General features: G+C 36.4%; 1 long non-coding RNA gene across 3 annotated transcripts in view; it reads left to right on the top strand.

The window, feature by feature from the left end:
* Nucleotides 1–25331, top strand: part of LOC105475461 (uncharacterized) — a 143351-nt gene that overhangs the window by 108201 nt on the left and 9819 nt on the right. For 2 of the 3 annotated variants that reach the window (XR_011621656.1, XR_011621655.1), the window contains exons 4-5: nucleotides 21144–21248; nucleotides 23123–23287. This is a non-coding gene — a long non-coding RNA (uncharacterized lncRNA). The remainder of the gene's footprint in view (nucleotides 1–21143; nucleotides 21249–23122; nucleotides 23288–25331) is intronic. The other variant, XR_011621657.1, reaches the window with a different exon arrangement.

The following is a 25331-nucleotide window of genomic DNA, read 5'->3' as shown; positions in this document are numbered from 1 at the left end:
CTGTGGTGGGAAGGTGTTTAGATGACTGAAGATATATAAAGTTTCTGAAAATGGAACAGCCTTATAAATGAGGTATAGGGTCATGCTAGACCGGGTCCAGTTGCATAAGTCTGTGGGGATGGCAGGAAACTGTTGGGTTTGTGTGGATAGGCATATTCAGCAACTAGAGGAGAGGGGCGACTGGGCTTGGTTAAGGAGGTAGTGCATTAGGTTGGCAAAGGGTGCCCAACTATCAAAGGTTGGGGGTAGGGACTTAGAGCATCTCAAAAACAAAGAAGACAAAAGGAGAAAAGGAAGATTTGAGTAGGAGTGAAATTTTGGAAGGTGACTTGCAATCATAACTCCTGGATTAGTGTGAGAAATTGAAGTGGACTGTTTAGGGACATGGGAAAGGGATACCAGGAAAGATCTGAAACAAGGTACAGAATGAAAGATTTAAAATTGGAGATGGAAAGTGTTATGGGCCAGAACCTTTAGGGCTGGCAACCTCTGGAATTCTTGTTAAGTGCAGTGATTTGAGGGAGGAAGAATATCTTTGGGGTAAGGAAATTTTTGGATGTGGGTCTGATGCTCTGTTTAGTTTGGAATGGTGTATCCATTGTGGAAAAGTTGCTAGCTTTGCCACAGTGAGAATAGCTAGGATAACTTGGTGAGGACACATTTACTCAGGTTGGAGAGGGAGGAGGAGTCTGCAATCCAGACCCAGTCTCCAGGTTGCAGGGACTGGGAGGAGTATTCAGAAGATCAGCCTTCAGGCTTGGGCAAGTAAGCATTAGTGTACTGTTTTATTAGATGTTTAATAAAGTGTAATGCTGGCCAAGTACCCCATATAGACAGGAGGGGAATAGAGAGAGATTCTGGAGGATAAAGGGGTGCCTGTACATGAGTTCAAATGGGCTTAGGCTGAGGGGCTTGCAGGGAATGGCTTGTAAATACATGAGGATCAATGGGAGAAGTGAAGTCCAGGCCATCTTAACCTCTAGGGAGAGTTTGGTCAGTTGTTGCTTTAAGAGGGCATTGGCCAGTACAACTTTACCTGAAGATTGGAGGTGGTAAGGGATATGGAAGACCCATTTGATGTTTAGAGCCTCTGCCAGCTGTTGGTTAACCTATGAAACAAATGCTGGCCTATCATCTGGCTGGATGGAAGAGGGGAGTTCAAACTGGGGACTAATGAGTGAAGAGAATAGAAGAGACAGTGTGTGCCTCTTTGGTGGTAGTAGGAGAAGATTTTGTTTATACAAAGGATGTATCTACTATTGTCAGAAGATACTGGACCAGTTTTACAGGGGGCATGTGGGTGAAGTTGATTGGCCAGTCCTGTTCTGACAGGTGTACTTGGGCCTGGTGAGTGGTGAAAGGAGGGGCCTCATGGTTCCCTCAGGGGAAGTTTGAGTGCAAATGGAACAGGCCTTAGTAATACCTTTGAGATTGGCAGCCATGATGGGAAAATGTATTTAAGTTTTTAAGAGCTGGAGTAGCAGGCAGTAAGTGGCATAGAAATGGTTGTGTACATATGAAAGAACAGAGGGTTCCTGGGACTTAGGCAGGAGAATTTTGTTATTGAGGTAGAACCATTCCCCTTCCTGAATGGTGCCAGCCTGGGCGAGTGAGGTTTGTTCCTCCTGGGTATATACAGGGTGTATGCTGGGAAAAAATGGATAGTAGTCAGGGATTATAAGAGCTGCCTGCTAGGCTACTGAATCCACCAAGGTGTTCCTCTTAGCAATAGTGTTTGTAGCCTTTTAATGTTCTTTGTAATGGATAATGGCAATCTCTAGTGGTAGTTTAGCTGCCTCCAGCAGCTTACGTATTAACCTGCCATTTACTTTGGGGGTTTCTTTGGTGGTCAGAAAACCTCTTTCCTGCCAGATTAGGACATGAGAACATAGGATATAGTATGCAAACTTAGAGTCAGTGTACATATCAACCCTCTTTCCTTTTGCTAGGGTGAGGGCCCTGATTAGGGCAACTAGTTCCACTTATTGGGAGGTGGTATGGGATGGGAGGAGGTTGGACTCCAAGAATCCATTTTTTATCAGTGGTGGTGTAGTCCACTGCAGGATGTGGTTCCTTAAAACCACTTCCATTAATAAACCAGGTAGGTGTCCCAGGTTAGGGGTTTCTGCTATATGCTGGAAAGGTGAAGGAAGGGAATCTAAAAGGTCCAAGTAGGAGTGAGAGAGTTCGGAGTTGGAGGTACTCATAGGAAGGAGGGTGGCCAGGTTGAGAGCTTTGAATCTTTGGAAGGTGACTAAAGGTTGATTATGAGTAAGGCATGTATTTGCTGTAGGCAGGATGGCAGTAGGCTGTAGGCAGGATGGCAGTAGGGAAAGGAGGGAGCAATGGCTCATGTGTTCCTGTAGGTTACGAGAAGATGCAACAGTAATGTGTTAGCAGATGCTTAGTTTTTGTGCTTCTGAAGCCAGCAGCATGGCCACATCCAAAATCCTTAAACAGGCTAACCTTGGAGGACAGAGTCCAGTTGTGTGGAGAGGTAGGTAGTGGCTTGTTGGGCATTGCCGTATGTCAGACAGAGTAGCCCAAGAGCAAGGCCTTGGTCAGAATAAACATACAGAGTAAAGTGCTTGTTGGGGTTGAGTAGTCCCAGTGCTGGGGCCATTAAAAGAGCATTTTTCAGTTTTTTTGAAATGGGAGTTAAAGGGAGAAGCTGGGTCCAGAGTTTTTAGGATGGACCCACATGATGCCATGTAGAGCGGCTTGGTCAGTAAACTGAAGATGGGAATTCACAGCTGGAAGTATCCTAGAAGACCCAAGAAGAAGAAGAGGTTTTTCTTTGTATAAGGAAGGGACATGTCCCGAATTAGCTTTTTGTCAGAATGGTATGGCCTGAGAATTAGGGGTGTAAACCAAAAATAAAATTCTAAGGCCCCCCAACCATCTAAATGGACTTCCTCCTCACTCAGGGCTCTTAAAATTTAACTGGAAAGACTAGTTCAAGCCATGAAGGGAAGTAGGGGTCAGACATGCCTCATTATAACTCTCTGGCATTAACATCAACACAGACTTTAAGTCTGATAAGAAACATTTTACAGCCTGTTCTCTCTGAAGCCTGCTAGCTAAAAGCTTCACCAGCATAATAAAACTGTTCTCCATAGCCTCTTATTGCAACACAAACATTTCTTTCTACTGATCCCAGGTCTTTAGATATAACCAATTGTCAACCAGAAAACTTTTAAATTTACCTATAGCCTGGAAGCCCCCTCTTTGAGTTGTCCCACCTTTCTGGACCAAACCAATGTATTTCTTAAATGTACTTGATGTGTCATGTCTCCCTAAAATGTATAAAAGCAAGCTGCACCCCAACCACTTTGGGCATATGTCATCAGGACTTCCTGAGACTGTGTCATGGAATGTCCTCAACCTTGGCAAAATAAACTTCCTAAATTAATAAGACCTGTCTCAGATTTTCTGGGTCTACATTTGGTAACCACAGAGGGATTCTGAGTGAAGATGCCCCTGACCTTTTACGAATCTCCTATTGGTACTGGTACCAGCATGAGCTAACTTTATGGCTCAAACCAATACTACAATTTGCTGAGGTCTGAGAGCACCCCCTCGAGAGAATCCGTGATCTCCAGAAATTTGGTAGCAGTCTAAAGATTATTTTATTGTGTAGCTCCTCTTTTTTTTTTTTTGGAGTTTTACTTGCTTCCAACAAGGAAGCCAAGTTTTCCTGCTTCCATGAGTTTGTAAGGCAAATAACCTCTTTATGGAGTTTACGCTCACTTCCAACAAGGAAGAGGAGTTTTGTTTTGTTTTGTTTTCATGCTTCTATGATGGTAAAGAGCAGTCTACAGCCTGAAACCCATCCCTAGGTAAGTAAGTGAACTGGGGTTTGTCTTGGCTAATGTTGGCTAACCACCAGTCGGTCTTAATTTCTCCTTACCATTAGAGTGTTCAGTAATCATTAAAGTTGTGTGATTATTTGTTTTGCTGAACAGTTTTTTTTTTTTTTTTTTTTTTTTTGGTGGTGTTATTTGTTTCTGTTTTTGTTGCTGTTTTGGTCTTTTTCCCATTGGGCTTGAAAACTCTATTCAAGACTTGATTAATATAGATAGATAGATGTCTATATCTATATCTACATATATATATATGTAAAAGAAGCCCAATGGTTATAAGTCAGCTTAATTAAAGCTTACATCCAAGATATGTGTGTGTATATGTGTATGTGTCTATGTTTGTATTTCAATTCTGTTTTCTTCATTAATATCTATTGCAACAGAGGCTACTCTGGGGATTTTTAAGGAAGAGTGCAGTTTAGACACTTAGAAACATCTCTGTTAAAAGAAAAAAAATTAAGTCCACTGTAAAAGTATCATGTGGTCTAACTTCAAAGTAATTTTCCCTTTTTGGAAACCCAGGATTCAGTGTGGGCTCTGCGCAGAGCTCAGAGATCCATTTAAAAGATAGGTAGTCCCTATCTAAATAAAATTAGTCTCCTTATACAATCCTGTGATTGATTTCTATAATTTTATGTTTAATTTGGCTAAAAACAATAAAAATCATCTCTAACACCACCAGACTTTTTCCCTCTGTAACTTATGATATAAATTTTGCTACTTGATTTTCACCTGAGTCGTTTCCTTTAATATGCAAATTTAAGATTATTTAGCTGACAACTGCCTAGGGTTGTGAAAATGGTTATCAAGAATTTGAAAGTCTAAGGAAAAAAATGTGGTCTTTATTAATTTATAAAAGGTACTTCTATCAGCATGCCGAAATACATCTATGTATTTATGTGTTGTGTACACAGTTTCATTACTAAAAATATATAAAAGATCTCTAATTGTCTTAAAAAATAAAAATGCTTAACAAAAGACTAGTCAAATGCTTTTTCAAGTTCACATGACTTAATTCTTTAATAAATAAGATGGCTCAAAAATTATTGCTAAAATAATATTAGCAATGTCTTAATAATTGTTAACATTTAGTTAGCATTTTTTTAATCAAATGATTTCCTGTTTATTCCTGCAGAATACTATAAGATTTGCCATAAGGATTATAAAAATATAAAACCCAGCCCAAGGCAGAATGATTTTTGCTTGTGTATGCTTATAAAATATTGTTTGCTTCATGAAAACAGCCAAATCCTGAGATACTGGAATAAATACCCCTACATTTAACCATAAGTTTTTTTACTTAAGTAAAATACCTGAAATTCACAGCCATAAAAATGTTTAATAGGAAAATAACTTTAAATATTGGCTATCACAGTTTTATATAAATAAAACTAGGTAAACTATTAAATAATTGAATCAGGTAAATGTAATTGACTAAATACATGTAATCAAACTTTTCATGATTTAGGATCTAAGGTTATTAATTGATTGTAGGTATTTGGGTATTTTCCAATTTAAAACGTTTTTAAAATTTGAAAATGTTCTTATTAAAAGGTAAATATCTTTGTCTAATTCAAATCTTATTTAAAGGTTATATGTAAAGCAAGGTAAAGGAATCAGGAAATAAAATATAAAGTTTAAACTATAAAGAGGTATTTTTGGTAAAGAAGGTAAAAGGAGAGTAATTTTATGTAAGAAAGAATGTTATGTGGTGACTTTTTACCCTAAAATAAAATGACTAGGTTGTTCAAGAAAAAGGTATATTTAGGTCAAAACAGAAATCCTAAGCATGTTGTGAATGGTCTATATAAGTCATAGTAAGGTTAATAAAAAAGGAAATTTTAAAGGGGTTATATAATTCAGTTGGCTATGATTAAAAATGAAATTATAATAGTCTTTCTAGAGATGTATTTCTGATATTTAAAAATGCACTAATACTAAACTAAATAATTGGTTAAAACAAGATTTTATTACAAATATCAACTTATTTTAATGCAAGAAGTTTTAAACTTTTTAAATTCTAAAATCTGCCTCTAATATTCTTCAGCTTGATATCTTAAAAGTGCCACTCTTTCTCTTTTCAAAAAGCTTTGACCCAGCTCCTGTAACTTTTACTAATTACCTAAAGTAAGGGAGAAAAATCTTTTGAAAACAGGCAAATAAAGTATCTTTTGGACATTCCTTACACTCTGCATGCCTGTTATATCTCTGTTTTTATGTGTCATGTGGAAGTGATATTTCACTGCCAAACTACATGAAAGAACTCTAATAGAATAACTTAAAAAATGTAAGTGCTTATCAGATAGGTAGAAGCTAGCCCAGGTGCCTTTTAATTCACATGACGTTGGCAATCTTTGGCAAAATTAATTTGGTAAATCTACTGTCAAACTCTCCAGTAATTTAAAATCATAAAGTCATGTTAAACACTTGCAGTGGTTTTTCCACTGTAAATTTGAGTTACTAAAGAATTAAAATAGTAGAAGCATAAAATATGCTTTTGGTAAAATTCTATAAAACACAAGGATGTCGATTTTCAAAAAATGTAAGTTTTTTGGGGATAAGAAACTATTTAAGAGTTGCTTTATAATAAAGTAAATTATACAAATAAAACTACATGATTTTTTTTTAAAGCCAGGGAAACAAAAGTTAACTTTGAGCTCTGTAGTTACCAAGAAAATAGTCAATATGTGGGAAGGATAAAACCAAGTAACTATTTAAAAACCAAAGGATATAATGTAAAGTAATTGTTCCATTTTATAGATTGGCATCATTCAGCTTCTTTAAAAAAAAACTTTGCTATAGTGGATTGTAAAATAACCACTTTAAGGAGATAAACCACTTTAAAGTTATGTAAATAACCATTTAATTTCAAATGCTATGGAATTTAAGACCTTGTTTGGATGAATACAGAATCCACTGCTCATTACTGAACAATCACTGATGAGTATATGTGATCCGAATGCACAGGGCGTTATTCCTGAAAACTGAATCACCCTAGTGGGTCACATAAATGTCACTGTAAGGTCCGTTTTCTCTGAAAAGAGGACTACCCAACTCTCCCTATAAATACCAAGTAAAGCACCCCAGATGAAGTAGTTAATATGCTTCATATGCAAGCCATGTTGGACTAACTTTATAACTGGGATACCCTCCCATCAAATATGCCCATTACCCAGATCATGGTAAATGTGGGGGTTAAGCAGGCCCCTTTTTACATAGGTGCCCTCCCACAGGAATCATAGGACTGTTTAAGGAGCCTTATAATTACTGTCCCTCATGGGTCTTATAAATGCAACTCCCTGCTAAGAAACTAAATCCTTTGTTTTTCACCAGAAAAGATAAAATAGTCTGGAGATTTAAAAAACAATCCTGGGACCAGAAAATAATAACATACAGGTTAATAGCATTATGAAATTTAAGATGTTTAGATAAGCCTTATGTAAGGTAATTATAATCCCTTTACTTAAAAGTCTTATGGAAATGGGTACTACATCTAACTGAGGGATGTTTCCCCAGTCTCATTCTACAAAATGAAGGCATATAAATCTGTTCTTTCAAGAAATGTTAATTGCACATGCTAAATAGGAACTAGTAAATTGCCTAAGCCCACAAAATATAGGGTAAAGCTGGAGTGCTAGTTGAGACAAATCCTCCATTGCATAGCCCTTTATGTGGAGCTTTTATTGGGGCTCATGGCAAAATCTGTGAGTATTTTTCAATGACAAAGACTGAACTAGAGAATTTCTGTTTGGGGCATTTACTGCCTTGCTATGGAATATTAAATGAAACTACCCCTATGCTAATGGAAATCATGTTTCCCAAAAGAGTGTTCCATAATAAAATAAAAATGGTTTACATAAAATCTTGCTGCCTAATGAACAGAAAGCCTCTTTCCTAGTTCTAATTATGAGGAGCTACTAAATTCTACAATGCCTAGCAGACAGGTCTCATGAGCTCTTTGGTTTGTAAATGGCTTTTCCAAGGCAAACAAACATCTTGCTTTAAAAGTTGCTGCTCTGGTTAAAGAAGAGTCAAAAAAATATTTTAAAAAAAAGTTATTTGGGCAAACTACGTTTTTGTAAGCAAATTTACCTTTCTCTCTGAGTTCTAAAATTCAGATTGTAATTGTATAACAATATAGTTATCTGCATAAGTTCAATGAGAGTCTTTTGGAACACTTGGAGACATTGGTTATTTTACCAAGACTTTAACTAAAATAGCATATTTTTAGGTAAAGTTCAGGCAAGGCCAACTTAAACAAAGCCTATATGGCCAATCAATTCTTGCTGCATTCAATGCAAAATAACCAGGCCAAATATAATAAGCCTGAAACTTATTTTGCACACAAATTGGTCTTGCTATAATTTCTCCCTTAAAAAAGAAAAAAAGCCGCTTGAGAAATTGTTTCAAGGGAAAAGCATAACACTTAATACTAAATTTCAGCCCTAACTTTTCTGGGCGCAGATTAAATCATTATTTATTGGCTACAATAATCCTTTAGAGAGTACAAGATTATAATTTTTCTTCATATTTTTAATGGGTGACCTAGTGAAATACGTTCCTTTTTCCATTCTTACAAGCAAATTACTCTTATAATTGTCAAATTACAAATTTTATGTCTCCTTGTTTTACTTTCAAAGAAATAAAAATCATGGAACCATATATATGAATCTCCTTCATTTGACCTCCCACTGGGCCTGGATCTGTTTCAGTGAGAGTGTTCTGCTGTTAAAACCATAAAGCATCCTTTCTCCAGGCTCAGAAGAGGTGGGCATGTAAGATTGTAAGGGCCGGTTTTGAGGGATGAAATTAGGTCAAAGTCAAACCCTCCAAATCAAGAAGGGGTTGAAAAATGCCTAAACCGCTGGTAAGACAAATTTAGCTGCCTTCTACACTATTATGTGTCACCTTTGCATCCACCTCAACCATAATTTTTCTGCTTACTATAGAATTAAAGTAATAAATTTTATATTTTAAAGTAAAATATTTACTTACAGGGTAAAAATACCCTGTAACAAAGCCTCCTGGGTACAATAATCCAGTTATAAGTTATGAAAATAAATCTATCTATATATGGATATTTTCCTTTTTTCAGAACAATGCTTGTGTCTGTATATAGCTAATTGCTGTATCTGTAATAAAAGCCAAGCTTACAGTGGCTCAAGACATAGAAGTTAGAAATAAGTCAGTATTATAATTTTGCCTTTTGGTTTTGTTCATTGGCTTTTTACTTAAAATAATACTTTTAAAAGATAATGAATGCCTGTTCACATTCATTCCTATCTGGCCTAGGACAATTAATTGGCTGTAAATCTTTTGACTCTTAAGGCCCTTGGCTATAGGGAGTCCCACTGAAGGACAAGATGGACCCGGGGCAGGCAGTCATGCCACCGTGGCAATGCTATTCATAAAAATAAAAATTGCTGGCCTTTGAAGTTGCCTCTGGCAAATCTTGTCCAGAAGAGGGGGGAATGTAAACCAAAAATATAATTCTAAGGCTCCCCAACCATCTAAACAGACTTCCTCCTCACTCAGGGCTCTTAAAATTTAACCGGAAAGACTGCTTCAGGCCATGAAGGTAAGTGGGGGTCGGACATGCCTCATTATACCTCTCTGGCATTAACATCAACATAGACTTTAAGTCTGATAAGAAACATTTTACAGCCTGTTCTCTCTGAAGCCTGCTAGCTAAAAGCTTCATCTGCAATTTAAACCTTTGGTCTCCACAACCTCTTATTGCAACCCAAACATTTCTTTCTACTGATCCCAGGTCTTTAGACATACTCAACCAATTGTCAACCAGAAAATGTTAAAAGTTTAACTATAGCCTGGAAGCTCCTGCTTTGAGTTGTCCCGCCTTTCTGGACCAAACCAATGTATTTCTTAAATGTACTTGATTGATGTCTCATGTATCCCTAAAATGCAAAAAAGGAAACTGTACTCCAACTACCTTGGACACATGTCATCAGGACTTCCTGAGACTCTGTCATTGGTGTGTGTCCTCAATCTTGGCAAAATAAACTTCCTAAATTAACTGAGACCTGTCTCAGATTTTCTGAATCTATAGGGGTTAGGATGAGCCCAAGGTAGGTGACCTGGGTTTAGGCCACCTGAGCCTTTGTATGTGAGAGCTAATATCCATGAGTATGTTGAAAGTTTAGAAGCTGAATGGTGTGTTGGATAGATAGGTGAAGTGTGGGGCTACAGAGAAGGGGGTTATTGATGTATTGGAGGAAGTTTTAGGAGAATATTTTATGCATATATGTGAAAAATAATTTTTATTCAGACTACTAACAACTACTATAAAAGAGGTAATATATAGACCAAGAAGCCACTAAATATATGGGAAAAAAATAAGTAGATATTTTACAAAAGAAGTTATCCAAATGGTCAATAAGCACACAGAAGAGTGCTTAACATTAATTATCGGAGAAAGGCAAATTAAAACTACACTGAACCACTAAGCACACTTACTAAAATGATTCCAGTTAAAAAGTCTGACATTAGATGTTGGAAAGGATGTGAAACAGCCAGAACTCATACTTTGTTGATGAAAAAGTAAAGCAATGCAATTTGGGAAACTCTTAGGCAGTTTCTTCACAGCTTAACTTACATTTTCTCTTATGACCCAATTCTATTCCTAAGGATTCATCTCCCAAAAATAAAAATGTAAGTTTACAAAACAAAAGCCTTATATAGGAATGTTTCCAGCAGCTTCATGCGTAATAACCCCCAACTGGAGAAACCACAGCTATCTATCAACCAACAGACACAGTCACACCATGGCATACTACTCACTAATACAAAGGCATGAACTATTGGTATAAATAGCAGCATGAATAAATCTCAAAAATATCAAGCTGTGTAAAATAACCCAGAAAGAAAAGAGTACACACATACTGTATAAATCCCTGCATATGCATTTCTGGAATACGTCGAATTAGTCATAATGGTGGAAATAAATCAGCAGTTGTTTCTGTGAAGTTGGATTATGGGAGGAAGCACATGAGAAGGAACTTCCTGGGATGATGAGAATATTATACAACTAGAGAGGGATAGGGATTGCATGGACTTACACATTTGTTGAAACTTTTTGAAATGCCACTTAAGATCCCTGCATTTTACTATTAGTTAATTCAACCTGCTGAAGCAAAAATGGCTCTGGAGAAAGGTAAAGAGGCAAGGAAGAGTTTATTGAGCACTATTGTCAAAGGGGAGCGAAGCCAGAACTGAGTCTGAACTCAATTCAGCTGAAACTAACAGCAGGATTATTAGTAGCTGAGGTGAAGGAGGATATTTCAGGCCATTTGTGTAAACTTCAGACAGGATGTAGTTTTACAAATTGGAGCAAGTCTCCCTCTAGACAGGAAGTTGTTTCACAAATTGGAGCAAGGCTCGCTCTAGTCAGCTTTCACAGACACTGGAAGATAGGGGCACTATCATTCTTGATAATCACATTTCAAAGGGATGGCTCCCAGTTCTTTGAAAAAGATAGTCCTGGATAAGAGGCTTTTTAAAAAATTTACATCTCAAAGGGCAGAAAAAGGATTTTCCATTGAAAGTTTTCTAAAGCAAATGCTCTAAGGAAAGAGAGGCCAGGGGTCTAGCTAGAACAGGAAGAAGCCTGTCTAAAACATGGTCCAGCTGAAGACATTAAGTTTGTCCTAGTCATCCTTCAACAAAGAGTCACTTATTTCCTAAAATATAAAATTTTGAAAAAGCACAACAAAAAATAATAGAATATTTTAGACAAAAGTAAATGCTGCATGTATTTGACTGGAAACAATGAACCTGCCATTTAATCTTATGGACACCTGCCATTAAAGTTTATCACAGGTCATGGGCAGAGTGACAATGCTTATTTGAGTACTGTGGTCATGAGCTTTGTCTTTATGAGTACATGACGGTGGTGATCCCAGAAATTTGCTGACTCTTTTGAAGAATAAATTTTGAATATTTACTCAGTGTCTGATCTTGGCTATACAGTGAACAGAACAAATGAGTTCGTTGCTCTCACAGAACTAACATTCAAATGGAGAGAAAGATGGACCATAAGTAAATCAAATAAACATAACATCCAATTAATATTAGAATAGATAAATATGGTATTCTAACATCAGATAGTTATATTCAATTACTGAGAAGAAATAGTGATATACTGGATACTGACAAAGCTGAGAGTCAGTAGGGGGATCTTTCAAGAGAAAATGAAGTTTGACTTGATACCTGATATAGTTTGGCTGTGTCCCCACCCACATTTCACCTTGAATTGTAATAATCCCCACATGTCAAGGGTGAGGCCAGGTGGAGAAAATTGAATCACGGGGGTGGCTTCTCCACACTGTTCTTGTGGCAGTAAATAAATCTCATGAGATCTGATGGTTTTATAATTGGGAGTTTCCCTGCACAAGCTCTCTTGCCTGCTGCCACGTAAGAGGTGACTTTGCTTCTCATTCGCCTTCAACCATAATTGTGGGGCCTCCCCAGCAATGTGGAATTTTGAGTCAATTAAACTTCTTTCCTTTATAAATTACCCAGCCTTGGATATGTCTTTATTAGCAGTGTGGGAACAGACTATTACAATACCTGAATGAAAAATATAAATTTAGGCATTTATGCAAAGAAGAAATATACAAATACTCAGAGAAGACGGAGTTTGGCTTCTGTTGGAATAGAAAGAATACTAGTTTGTTTGAAAGTCAGTGAACAGAGCAAAATGTGAGACAAATTAGATCAGGAAAGTGGCAGTGGCTTAGAACGTATACATGTATGTTCCAAATAGATCCCTTTGGCTGGCCTTTGAGGAATAAGTTTTAACAGGTTCTGAATGAAAACGAGTTCATTTAGGAGACAAATGTAGTAATTCATACAAACAATGATAAGGGAGGTAGAAGAATACAATCCAGTAAACTAACTATATGGGAGAGGGGGTGCTGGCAGCATGAAGATGGTAGAGAAGAAAAGAGTCAAAGCTAACTGCTACATTTTTGGTCTGAGAAAGTGTTGATAAAGGTATCATGAACTGAAAATGTGGTGGGGAATCAAAGAAAAGTAGCTCTGGACAGGTAGAATGTATCAAGAATTCTGTTTGAGGCATGTTCAAGTTTGATATGCCCTTTACACATCCCAGTAGGCGTGCTGAGTAGGAATTACACATAGTTGGAACTCAGGAGAATGTGATTAAAGGCCACAGTCAACACAATTTAACTTGTTCAATTAACACCCGACAACAAGGAAGTTTTCACGAATGGTTTTGTATCTCTGTATTGTTCCTACCATAAAATGAAATAAAGGATGAGGTATTATCTGTCCTTTTTTTCCCCCATTGTTAACACTATCAAAAGTTAGTTGTGTGTGTGTCTGTGTGTGTGTGTGTGTGTGTGTGTGTTTTGGAGGGATGGAGTCTTAAGATTTTAATGAGGATACAAAGGTATTTTTAAGTAGATACATTGCAATGCAAATGTTCTGAACCTCATTTTTTTTGAGATGGGGGTCTCATCTTGAATTTTTTTTAATTAATTAATTAATTTATTATTATTATACTTTAAGTTGTAGGGTACATGTGCATAACGTGCAGGTTTGTTACATATGTATACTTGTGCCATGTTGGTGTGCTGCACCCATTTCCACATGTTGTGAGAGGAGCCTGGTGGGAGATGATTGAATTATGGGGTCTGGTCTTTCCTGCCTCGTTCTCTTCACAGTGAATAAGTCTCATGAGATCTGATTTTTTAAAAAGAGGAGTTTCCCTGCTCAAGCTCTCTCGCTTTGCCTGTTGCCATCCACATAAGATATGAATTGCTCTTCCTTGCCTTCCACCAGGATTGTGAGGCTTCCCCAGCCACGTGGCACTCTGAGTCCAATTAAACCCCTTTCTTTTGTAAATTGCCCACTCTCTGGTATATCTTTATCAGCAGTGTGAGAACAGACTAATACAGTGACCTTCAAGGATATTTCGATTTCTGAAATTTAAACCATTTGCTCGCATCTTATTAATATTTTAAGAATTAAGAAACAATTCAATAGCAAGAAAACAAATAACCTGATTCTGAACCTCTTTTAAAGAATGTCTTTACATACAACAAACTTGCTGAAATGTCATATCTACAAACTTACTCAAATGTCATATTCATAATGAAAGGGTCCATTGTACACTCATCCCAAACACCAAGTCATTAGAAATATTTGCTACTTTTTCTTATAAATGTGAGGTGGATGAAAGGGATGGAATTATTCTTATGTTTAGGTTTTATAAACATATAGTCGAAACTCAGAAGTCCATTTCTATGAAGTGTATCTTATTGGAATAAAACCTAAATTACTTTTAACCATGTTTCCAAGACAGCCTAGACTTTTGCCTCTGCTTTGTGAGGCAATCTTAAACAGGCATGCTGGGAGTCTATCTAAATAACATTATGAAAACTTCTAATAAAAGGCTTAAGGATGACTTTTCTTTTGACTGTGAACAATATTTTATATTGAATAATAGTTGAATAAAATATAAGCCTCTAATATTTTACAATGTAACTAGAATGTATTGGTTCTTTTGCTGGTGTGTTGTTCGTAAACAGCTTCCAGAAATGTGTTCCCTGTGCCTGGATAGCACAGTTTCTCCTTCTTTTTCTAATGGAAAAGAAAAAGAAAGAAAGAAAGAAAAAGAAAGAAAGAAAGAAAGAAAGAAAGAAAGAAAGAAAGAAAGAAAGAAAGAAAGAAAGAAAGAAAGAAAGAAAGAAAGAAAGAGAGAGAGAGAGAAGGAAGGAAGGAAGGAAGGAAGGAAGGAAGGAAGGAAGGAAGGAAGGAAGGAAAGAAAGAGAAAAAGAAAGAAAGAAAGAAAGAAAGAAAAAGAAAGGGAGAGAGAGAGAAAGAAAGAAAGACAGACAGACAGAAAGAAAGGAAGAAAGAAAGAGAAAGAAGAGAGAGAGAAAGGAAAGAAAGAGAGAGAAAGAGAAAGAAAGAAAGAAAAGAAAGAGAAAAAGGAAGGAAGAATCGAAGAAGAAAGGAGGAAGGAAGGAAGGAAGAGAGAGAGAAAGAAAGAAAAAGAAAGAGAAAGAAGAGAAAAAAAAAACAGCAGGGGCTGCAAAATTCTCTATCCTTTATTTTTGTCAAGCTTTAGCCTATTGAAACATTTGAACATTTTCATTAGAGCAAGGATTTTCTTGACACTATAGTCAAGTATCTATCAGCATTTCTATTTAAAAGTGCTTATGCCCAGGATTCATAAATTTAGGTCCTAGATATGTTATGGCACGTGCTTCGTAAGAGACACTCCTAGTTTTCGTCAGATGTTTCCATCTGGTTATGAACTTTTCGATGCTAAATACAGTAAACAAGTTTTAATTATGTGTTATGCTCAATTCATTATACATCTTCCTTTTGAAACATTAAGCAATAAAACAATGTGCTTTCTCAAAGGAACTTTCCATCTGCATTTTTCACTCCAAGTTGGGAAGAGTGAATGTAACAGGTAATGTAATGATAATGAAAATGAGAGTTGTTACAGACCTATTAATTACCCAAATTATTATCTGCTATTGTTGCATTGCTCCTTTATACATCATCTTTAGAACTCTTCAGACCAGGGGAGATACAGGTGCATGCAACCAGGGAACAGAAGGAGCCATAAAACTCAGCTTCACTCTCCTGCTTTCTTGTTTTGCACCTTTTCCTATTTTGTTTTTCCCTTTGGCTGTTTCTGTGATTTCTTTCTCTTCTTTCTCCTTTCTTCCCCAAGCAGAAGACTGTGTGTGTTTTTAGGAGGGTCGAGGGGCAATAATTATTGTTCTATTTTTCACCATTATTTGAAGTCCTGGATCATGAGTGGTGGTGATATTACAGCTCTGTTTTTGTTCCTAAAGTGTTTATTATCTTGCTGTAGCCAAAAAATCCACATACAGAAACACAATCTGGAAATAATTTTCAATGGTGAAAAACTTCATCTTTACATTTTGACTGATTTTGAATCAGTCCCCTTAATAATAAATGTGCAGCTTGCAGCTCTTTTTCTAATTTTCTCTTTAGAAAATAAGGTTTGAAAATTCTGGGTTTTGCTATTGACATACATTACAGAAATAGCTGAGAAGTGATTTTCGGTTTTTTCCCACAATTTCAGTTATTTTGCCTATGTAGTAATCAATTGTAAGTCATTTCTTTATTTTGCAAATTTACTAATAATGTGGTTAATAAGTCTTAGGGACTTTACCAGCATAGCTGCCTGAACTATAGCTCTAACTTTTAACCTTGTTTCTACATGCTATTGGAAAGGATATTTTTTTTTTTTAATTTATGAGTTTTCATCTTGTGCAATGTTGGTAGATCTGTTTCCTATACTTTCCTGGAACATAATGTTATGAACAGTTTTGCTGCAGATAGAAGTGGTAGGAGAAAGTAGTGCTGAGGTCATTTCTCAAATTTTAAAATATAATAATCTTACACACTTAATCTTCAGTTCCCAGCTGTCTCTTATCTTGCCAACCAGCCAACTTTATTGTTCTTGGAGCAGAAAAGCCAGCTTTCATAACAATACACATTCTTATTTTGTCATCTAAGAATTACCTACTTGCCTACATCTGTTGATATTTGAATCCAAGCTTTTGAACACAGAGAGCTCCTTCCTCCCTGTCCCAAGTATATATAATTTAAAAATTTTTTAAGATTTTAAGAGTAAGATCTTGTTATGTGTAATAAGAAACACATTTAGATTCTCAGCTGAATTTCTTGTTTTCACTGGACTATTTTATATCTCCCTTTGCTAAGTGCAAATATGTACTTACTGAAGTAGTAAAGACCTTTAATTTAATGAGTGGTGGTTTGTGAGGCAATGATTAAAATCTGTGAAGGGGCCAGTCATGGTGGCTCACACCTGTAATCCCAGCACTTTGGGAGGCTGAGGTGCGCGGATCACCTGAGGACAGGAGATCAAGACCACCCTGACCAACATGGAGAAACCCCATCTCTACTAAAAATGCAAAATTAGCTGGGCATGGTGGCACATGCCTGTAATCCCAGCTACTTGGGAGGCTGAGGCAGGAGAATACCTTGAACCCAGGAGGCAGAGGTTGCGGTGAGCTGAGATCACGCCATTGCACTTTAGCCTGGGCAACAAAAGCAAAACTCTATCTCAAAAAAAAAAAAAAAAAAAAAAAAAAACCATGAAGGAACAACTTATGAACTCAGTTGTATGAGGTGAGAGACTGGCAGGACTTTTTATTCTGCTCACAACCCCAATGACCAAAACAAAATCTTGTCCAGCCAGGATAAAGTGAAGAAACTGACAATAACAAGCAGATGGCAATGAAAATGATCTCTAGCTGCCCTCATTGCTCATTGGCATAAGACACACCCACCAGTCCACCAGTGCCATGACAAATTACAAATGCCATGGCAATGGCCCAAAAGTTACTACCATTTTGCAAAGCAACAACTCAGAAATTACTGCCCCTTTCTTAGAAAGTTTTAAGTAACCTGCTCCTCAATTTGCATTGACCCACCCATTAATTTGCACATAATCGAAAGTGGATTTACAGGAGTTTAAGTACAGCTGCCAAGAGCCCATACATTAGCAAATCTGGGTGCACTGCCTATGAGTTAGCCCTGCTCTGCGAAGAGCAGTATCATTCAAAAAAAGATTGCTGTCTAACACTGCCAGCAGCTTGCCCTTGAATTCTTTCCTGGGTGAACCCAAGAATTCTTTTGGGCTAAACTCCAATTTTGGGGCTTGCCTGTCCTGAAACAATACATCTGAAACAGAGAGGTAATGGAATTATCTTTCATAAAGGTCTCTGTGCTATACATTCCAAAAGACCAAGAATTCTACAAGTTAGGTAGGGGTGACATCTAAAAAGTTTCATAGCAAATAATTGCTTTATTTCCAACCAATTTCCTCTATATATTATACCTATAAATAACTGTTTTTCAAACAAAATTATATTATTTTTGCCACAAATAATCCATTAAGAGAAATAAAAATTATATTCATTTTCTATAGTATTTATTAACTAGGCTTAATTGATTTATCAAATAAAATTACCTTGTGAAAATGAATATGACATAAAAAATAAATATATATTTATATGCCTGTCATTACACTTTCTTCTGAGTTTGGGGCATAATTACCAGATGAGACTTATATATACAAAAGGGATAGTTTATAAATAATAGTTTCACATTTTTACATATATAAATATTCTACTGTTACAAGTACCTGGAGTGAGCAACTGCGCATTCTCTAAGTTCTCATGCTTGATAGTTTTAAATGTGAAGTTCAGGTGAAAAAACAATTATTGGTTGTGAAGTCAGCCAAAGATCAAATACAGTAGGCCTTTTTACTTATATTCATCTCTTAATTGTATATTGAGAGTATACAAAGTAAAAATGTATAAGCTTATACCGTAATAACTGGTTTTTTTCCCCCAGAATATTACTGGTAAGTAGGAAAGACAACTAATTGGATTACATTTTACTACCCTTTCTCTTTCTATCTGGTGGACATAATAATATTATTCGAATTATTAAGAGGCTGGCAGTAAGGGATAAATACTAGCAAAGTAAATAATAGTTCATACATGGAATTACAAAGAGTTTAACCATTGAGTACAAAACCCAGGAGATCCAATTTATACTTTATATATAATTTAAATAATTTATATAAAAACTATTTTATGGTTTTTCTGTCTTCAAATTCTGTTCGTTCTACTTCCGTAGTATTCATAAGTGTTTCCTTTTAATATCCCTCCACTATGGAGTTTATTCTTTTATTTTTCATGGATGAATTATTCCATTAATTTTTAACCTAGACACTCTTCTCTTATGATCTTGCCATTTCCATTTTTTTACTACCACCAATATGATCTTCCTAAAAGAGGATTCTGGTTTAGGTGATTTCACCACTTAAAAGAAAATAAAAAAAGCAAATAAAGAAAAGACAAGAGAAAACATTTTCATCTTCCCCACTAACTCTTGACTAAAGTCTAAACATCTTAGTAAAGGCATTTAAGAGCTCTTCGCAATATCCATTTCATATGTAAACTTTTCATTAAAGACTCTGCAGTCATGATTTGTTACACTTGATTACTAATTTTATTCCTTATTTAGCATTTGGATTCAATTTGCACTTTACTTTTGTCAAATATCATAGTGCTCTGTATTATCACCACTTCAGTTATTACATATCATACCCCATAAATAAAAACTATTTAGGGATAGATGCCACTGTAGCTGCTAAATTACACATTGAAGGTGCTAAAAATTTGACTGAATTTTAATTGATTTAAGTGAATATATGTGGGTTTTGTGTTTCTCTGTGTGTGTATATATATATACTATGTGTTTACATATTTATATATACACACGAATGCCAATGGATGAGATGAAAAATTTCATCTTTGTAACTTTACCTCCACTATTCTATATTACTTCCCAGCACTGGATTTCTGAAATGGGTCTCAATGAACTAAAATGAAGGTATCAGTAGGACTGGTTTTCTTTTGTGAGAGAATCCAAATAACTTTTCCTTTTTCAGTTCATAGAGGTTGCCCATATTCCTTGCTTATTGACCACTTTTGTATATCAAAATTGGGCCAAGACCTTTTTATGCCACAGTCTCTCGCTTCCACTTCCCTATTCCAGTATTAAGGACCCTGTATTTAACTAAATAAGATAATCTCCATATTTTCAGGTCAACTCATTATTAACTTCAATTCCATCTGCAACATAATCTAATCCCCTTTGCCATGTACATTCTCAGATCCTGTGGATTAGGCTGTGGATGTCTTTGGGTATGGCATTATTTGGCCAACCACATACATTATCACTTTACCTTGAATTTATATGGTCTAAATATTCCAATTAAAATGCAGAGATTATTATATTGGCTTTTAAAAAAAAGCAAGACCCAAAGTATTCTGTCTATAGAACAATCCCCTTTTAGCATAAAAATATAGAAAGTTTAAAAATTAAAAATAACATATGCAAATACTAATGAAAAGAGAGCTGGAAGACTATATTAATATCCCACAAAGCATATTTCAAAATGACTTTCACAAGGGATAAAGAGATGGCCAGGCACAGTGACTCATGCCTGTAATCCCAGCACTTTGGGAGTCTGAAGCAGGTGGATCACCTGAGCCCAGGAGTTCAAGACCAGCCTGACCAACATAGTGAAATTCTATCTCTACTGAAAATACAAAAATTAGCTGGGTATGGTGGCCCATGTCTGTAGCCCCAGCCACTTGGGAGACTGAGGCATGGAATCACTTGAATCCCAGAGGTAGAATTTGCAGTGAGCCAAGATCTTGCCATTGAACTTCAGCCTGAGTGACAGAGAAAAAGCAAGACTCTGTCTAAAAAAAAATGGATAAAGAAAAATTTTAATTTTATAGTGATAAAGGGTCTATCTGAAGAAGACATAAAAATATCAAATATGTATGGAACCAATCACAAAATGTTAAAGTACTGATAGAACTTTAAAGACTGATAGAACTAAAAGGAAAAATGGACAAACCTACAGATACATATAGTACTCCTTTTGCAGTAATTGGTAAGATAGAAAAAGTAAATAGAAAATCTCTAAGGATATAGAAGCCTTGAACATCAGTATCAACCAAATTGTTCGGATTGATATTTATAAAGAAGTCTATCAAATAAGCAGAAAAGAGAGTTGTTCCAAGTGTACATGGAGCAATCAAAGAGATAGACCATCTTCTGTACCACAAAACAAGCCTGCAAAATGTTACAAATGGAAGTAATACAAAGTATGTTATATGAATGTAATGGAATTGAACAATACATCAAAAAATAGAAGGGAAACTGGAAAATACCCGAATGTTTGGCAAGGTCACAAAATAAGTCACCAGAGAAACTATCCCAAATAAATGAAAACATATGTCCACACAAAGATGTATACCCAACTCTTCCTAACATTCATAGCAGAGAGAAAAAATTCTCTGATGCAGAATAATCTTTTCAAATGCTTATTTTTTTTTTTTTTTTTGCATCTTACAGTGGACCAAAAGATGGTACTATTTCGTTGGAAAATTTCTGTCAACTGGAACTATACAATTTAATTTTTTTAAAATGTGTTTGCTCATGGATTGTTTTATTTGCTCTTTTGCTTTTATTTTTGACCTATAGATGTCAGCTTCACAGATTTGGTGCGCCAGTAGCTTCTGGCTCAAATCACCTATGGCAAATTAAAAGCCATTCTTGTCCTCATCAATAGATTGTTTACATCTCCTCAGGGTCTTTATCATGTTTGCTAAGAAAGGAAAATGATGTTTCTTTTAGGTGACCTGTGAAAACTGAAGGCAATTTGGAGGGCATTTTTAAGTTCCGTGGAGCCACTGGAGAAATGTATACAGGAATGATGACTTACAATTCCTCAGTGGTAAGGTAGGAACTGAGCTTCCATTCTTCCAGTTTGTTTTTCAGTTGTCCTGTGTTCACTCAGAGTTATTTTTAAGCTGCTTTAAGCCTTTTTATTATTTGGAAAGTTATAATTTCTTTGTTACTTAAATGAGGCTGCATTAACATTTAGACTCTAATAGTGGATTTATTTCATTATTTCTTTTTTCTTTTGGGAAATTGTGAATTCTTTTAACCCTCTCATTAGTCTTTCACACATAAACTGGTGAAACTCCATATTAAATGACTGCAGTTTCAATAACTAAGGTACAAGAATTTCAAAATCCTTTATAACTTAAAATATACACACTTACATATATATCGCCACTACCAGCACCATCACAAACAAGAACCAAAAACCTTGGGTTTGAAAGCTGATGGAATTGAGTTGTTCATTCAGTATTTGCTATGTGTTGGTATGAAGAAACACTGTTGTTTTTCTTCCTTTCTCAATGTTTTATGGGTTTCTTTGGAATAACACATTTTAAAACTCTTTTGAAAAAATTTAACAAATTCTTGACAATTTATGAAATAAACTAGAAAAGTGATTTTTTTTCTTTTTTCTTGGAGACAAAGTCTCGCTCTGTCACCCAATCTAGAGTGCAATGCCACCATCTCAGCTCACTGCAAACTTCACCTCTCAGGTTGAAGCCATCCTCCCACCTCAGCCTCCCAGGTAGCTGGGACTACAGGCATGCACCACCATGCTTAGATTTTTTTTTTTTTTTTTTTTTTTGAAACAGAGTCTCACTTTGTCACCCAGGCTGGAGAGCAGTAGTGTATTCGCGGCTCACTGTAGCCTCAGCTTCCTGGGTTCAAGCGATCCTTCTGCCTCAGTCTCCAAGTAGCTTAACTATAGGCATGCACCACCACACCCACCTAATTTTTGTATATTTTGTAGATACAGAGTTTTGCCATGTTGGCCCGGTGGTCTCGAACTCCTGAGCTCAAGCCATCCTCCTGCCTCGGTCTCCCAAAATGCTTGGATTACAGGAGTGAGCCACCGTGCCTAGACTGATTTTTCTTTTCTGTTGAATTTCTTTATATCTGATTTTGTGTGAATTTCTGAAAAGAAGTATTCAACTAAAGGAATACCCTCTTGCATTATTAAATGTGGCAATGTCTATGTTCTCAGCCTGCCCAGCATCTCTACCCTTTTCTGTACAGGGCTCACAGGGTCACAAGCTGGATGAGACACACACACATACACACACACACACACACACACACACTAACACACATACAAATATGATATATTTCTTCCGTATAAGGCTTGAGATCCCTTACTCAGGGAAACTTTAAAAATCCTTGTTGCAATATCCTTATACTACTCCTTATGCTATCTGTAACTCTCAATTCCGTAGTTAGAAATATGACCCCAAACACCAGTATTTCCGTAATGGCAATATAGAGAGGTATAAAAGACTGCTGGCAGTCCTTCCAGACAGCAGAATTTGATTGGTAGACATAAAGTTTCTGAGAGTATTTGGAAAGGTCTAATCTAGAGTGGAAACAAACACTAAAATAGAGTCCCAAGGAACCTGGAAAGAAACTTTGTTATCAAATTTGGTCAAGATGAAGTGCTTAAATACCACACTACGTAAAACATATTCAGGAGTGGAGCCATCTCTGCCTCCGCCTTTCTTTCTCCTCCTCTTCTTCCCTTTCCTCCTCCTCTATTTTATTTTATCTTTTTGAGAGGGAGTCTCGCTCTGCCTCCCAGGCTGCAGTGCAGCGGCGCCATCTCGGCTCACTGCAAGCTTCGCCTCCCGGGTTCACGCCATTCTCTTGCCTCAACCTCCCTAGTAGCTGGGACTACAGGCGCCCAACACCACGCCCGGCTAATTTTTTTGTATTTTCAGTAGAGACGGGGTTTCACCGTGTTAGCTAGGATGGTCCTGATCTCCTGACCTCGTGATCCGCCTGCCTCGGCCTCCCAAGGTGCTGGGATTACAGTCGTGAGCCACTGCGCCCGGCCCCTCCTCCTCTTATTTTTATTTCAGGAAGAAGCATCATGCTATCTGGAGGTATGAGTAGAAGTAGAGTAGCAGATCTTTCTCTATTCATTTCAAATGCAAGTTGTAATGGTTTTTAATGAAATATATCTCTGTGAGGAAAACTTTTACACATTAACAATAATTATAGTTATCACATTGAATATCTATCATTCTGCATTATTTATTTCGATGAACCAAATTAAACATTTTGACAATTCTTCCAGTTAAATATTAGTGTGTCCATTTTAAGGTTAAGGAAACCAAGGATTAGAGAGGTTGTATAACTCATTGAAGCTGCGTAGCGAGTGCGAGATTCAAATTCAGGTACTTCTCTCTCTAATGCCATATTTTTCTACTTTAATATTTTACCTACTTTTTCTCAAGTAGAAAACAGGGTTATTTATTTTCTGTACTGAAAGTACATATTTTACTAGGGAGTTAGGTGTTAGTATTTTCATTCTGTCAATATGTTGGAATGAGTGTTGACCAATGACACTCAAGAAATCTCTCATCATTCACAGAAGTCCTTGTGCTTTAATATTCGAGGTAAAATTTTAGCATTTTCTTTTACTATGCTTGAATGCAATGGGCTATGTAATCCAGATAAAGGGAAATTAGGATACCAAAGCATTATAGACAAAGCACTTTAAATTTTTGAAAGAATGAGGAACAATTTTACTCGAGAGAATACTCTTTTCTGGTTAGAACAGGTGGTGTGTGAAACTTACTAAAGTGATGAATAATGAGTCCTTTTTTCATCTGTCTGTATTGAAATAGCTATCTTAACTGAGATTAATATTATCAATTTTATTTGACCAGTTTTATACTTTAAAGTAGAAATAATTGCACTCTTGGTAATATGTTACTATTATGTTTCTGTCTAATTATATTGGGTTATAAGGAAAGACTTACATGAAGAAGAGGGATAAGAAAAGGAAAACAGAGACAAGGATGATGAAAAAGAAAAAGCATCAGCTATAACTGTCTTATTTCATGGGGTTGTATTTTTTCCTTTATTTTTATTTTTATTTTTCTAAGATCTGAATACCATGTGGAAGATGCTGACTCCTGGACCACAGTTGGGTTCATTTTATTTGTAAGAAACAATATTACTTCTTATCGAAGGAAGAAATCTGGGCTGGGCAGTGTGGGGTGAGTGGCCCCCAAGTTGTGAATCACCTGAAGTCCTAACTCCAGACATTCCCTTGGCCTTTCACTGTTTATCTCCTGTTCCATCGTACAAGGAGAATACAGGAGAAGGAAATGAAAGTCTTCCTCAATTAACCCAAATATCTAAAAATGAGTGAGTGATCACTGATTATTGTTTCAATTTTGTCTAAGTATGAAGCATAGATTATATACATTTAACAGTGAATTTGATAAAAACAGAATATGAACATTACCTCCAGTTTTAGCCCAAACCTTTAAAGAGCTTAGCATTTGCAATTCCCGTTCTTACAATAAGAAATAGTTAAAGAAACTTAAAATTCGATGACTTTTCTTGTACCCATCAGAGAACTGATATTACAGGGCAAACTGTCACCCTCAAATCTAGAAATACAGGCAAATTCAGATTTGCAGAGAACTGCTTACCTGGAACAGAAGCCTCTGGGGCCATAAACTAGTAGGAAAACTTAAGAGGTAATTATGAAAACTTCTGGATCCTGAATGTGGGTAATCCTTAGAGTGGAAAGTCCCAGGGTTCCTATCTTAGGGACTGTTACCTTAAAGAACCTCATCTTGTTCCCATGAGGAAGAAAAGAAAATGGTTTCCTCCTATCTCTGGCAAGAACGGAAATAACAATTATTGCAAAATATGCCCAGTGCATTATCTGTAACAAATGTCTACCCACCAGGAGAAAGACTTTACCAGAGCCTTGTCTAAGCTTGGAAATCACGTTCTTTTCATGCTAGCACCTTCTAGCAGTCTTGTCTTACATAAATGGCACAGAGATGGGAAAGCTATATCATGAGAAAAATGCTTGTGAAGGTCACAGGTCAGAGACACAGGCCCGCTAAAAGAATGAGATTTCACGTGAGATTATAATGTGCTTTTCCTACCCCATACCTGACC

Source organism: Macaca nemestrina, chromosome 4 (genome assembly GCF_043159975.1).
Source record: "Macaca nemestrina isolate mMacNem1 chromosome 4, mMacNem.hap1, whole genome shotgun sequence".
In the NCBI taxonomy this organism is placed as follows: Eukaryota; Metazoa; Chordata; class Mammalia; order Primates; family Cercopithecidae; genus Macaca; species Macaca nemestrina.
This window is presented reverse-complemented; position numbering and strand designations above follow the sequence as displayed.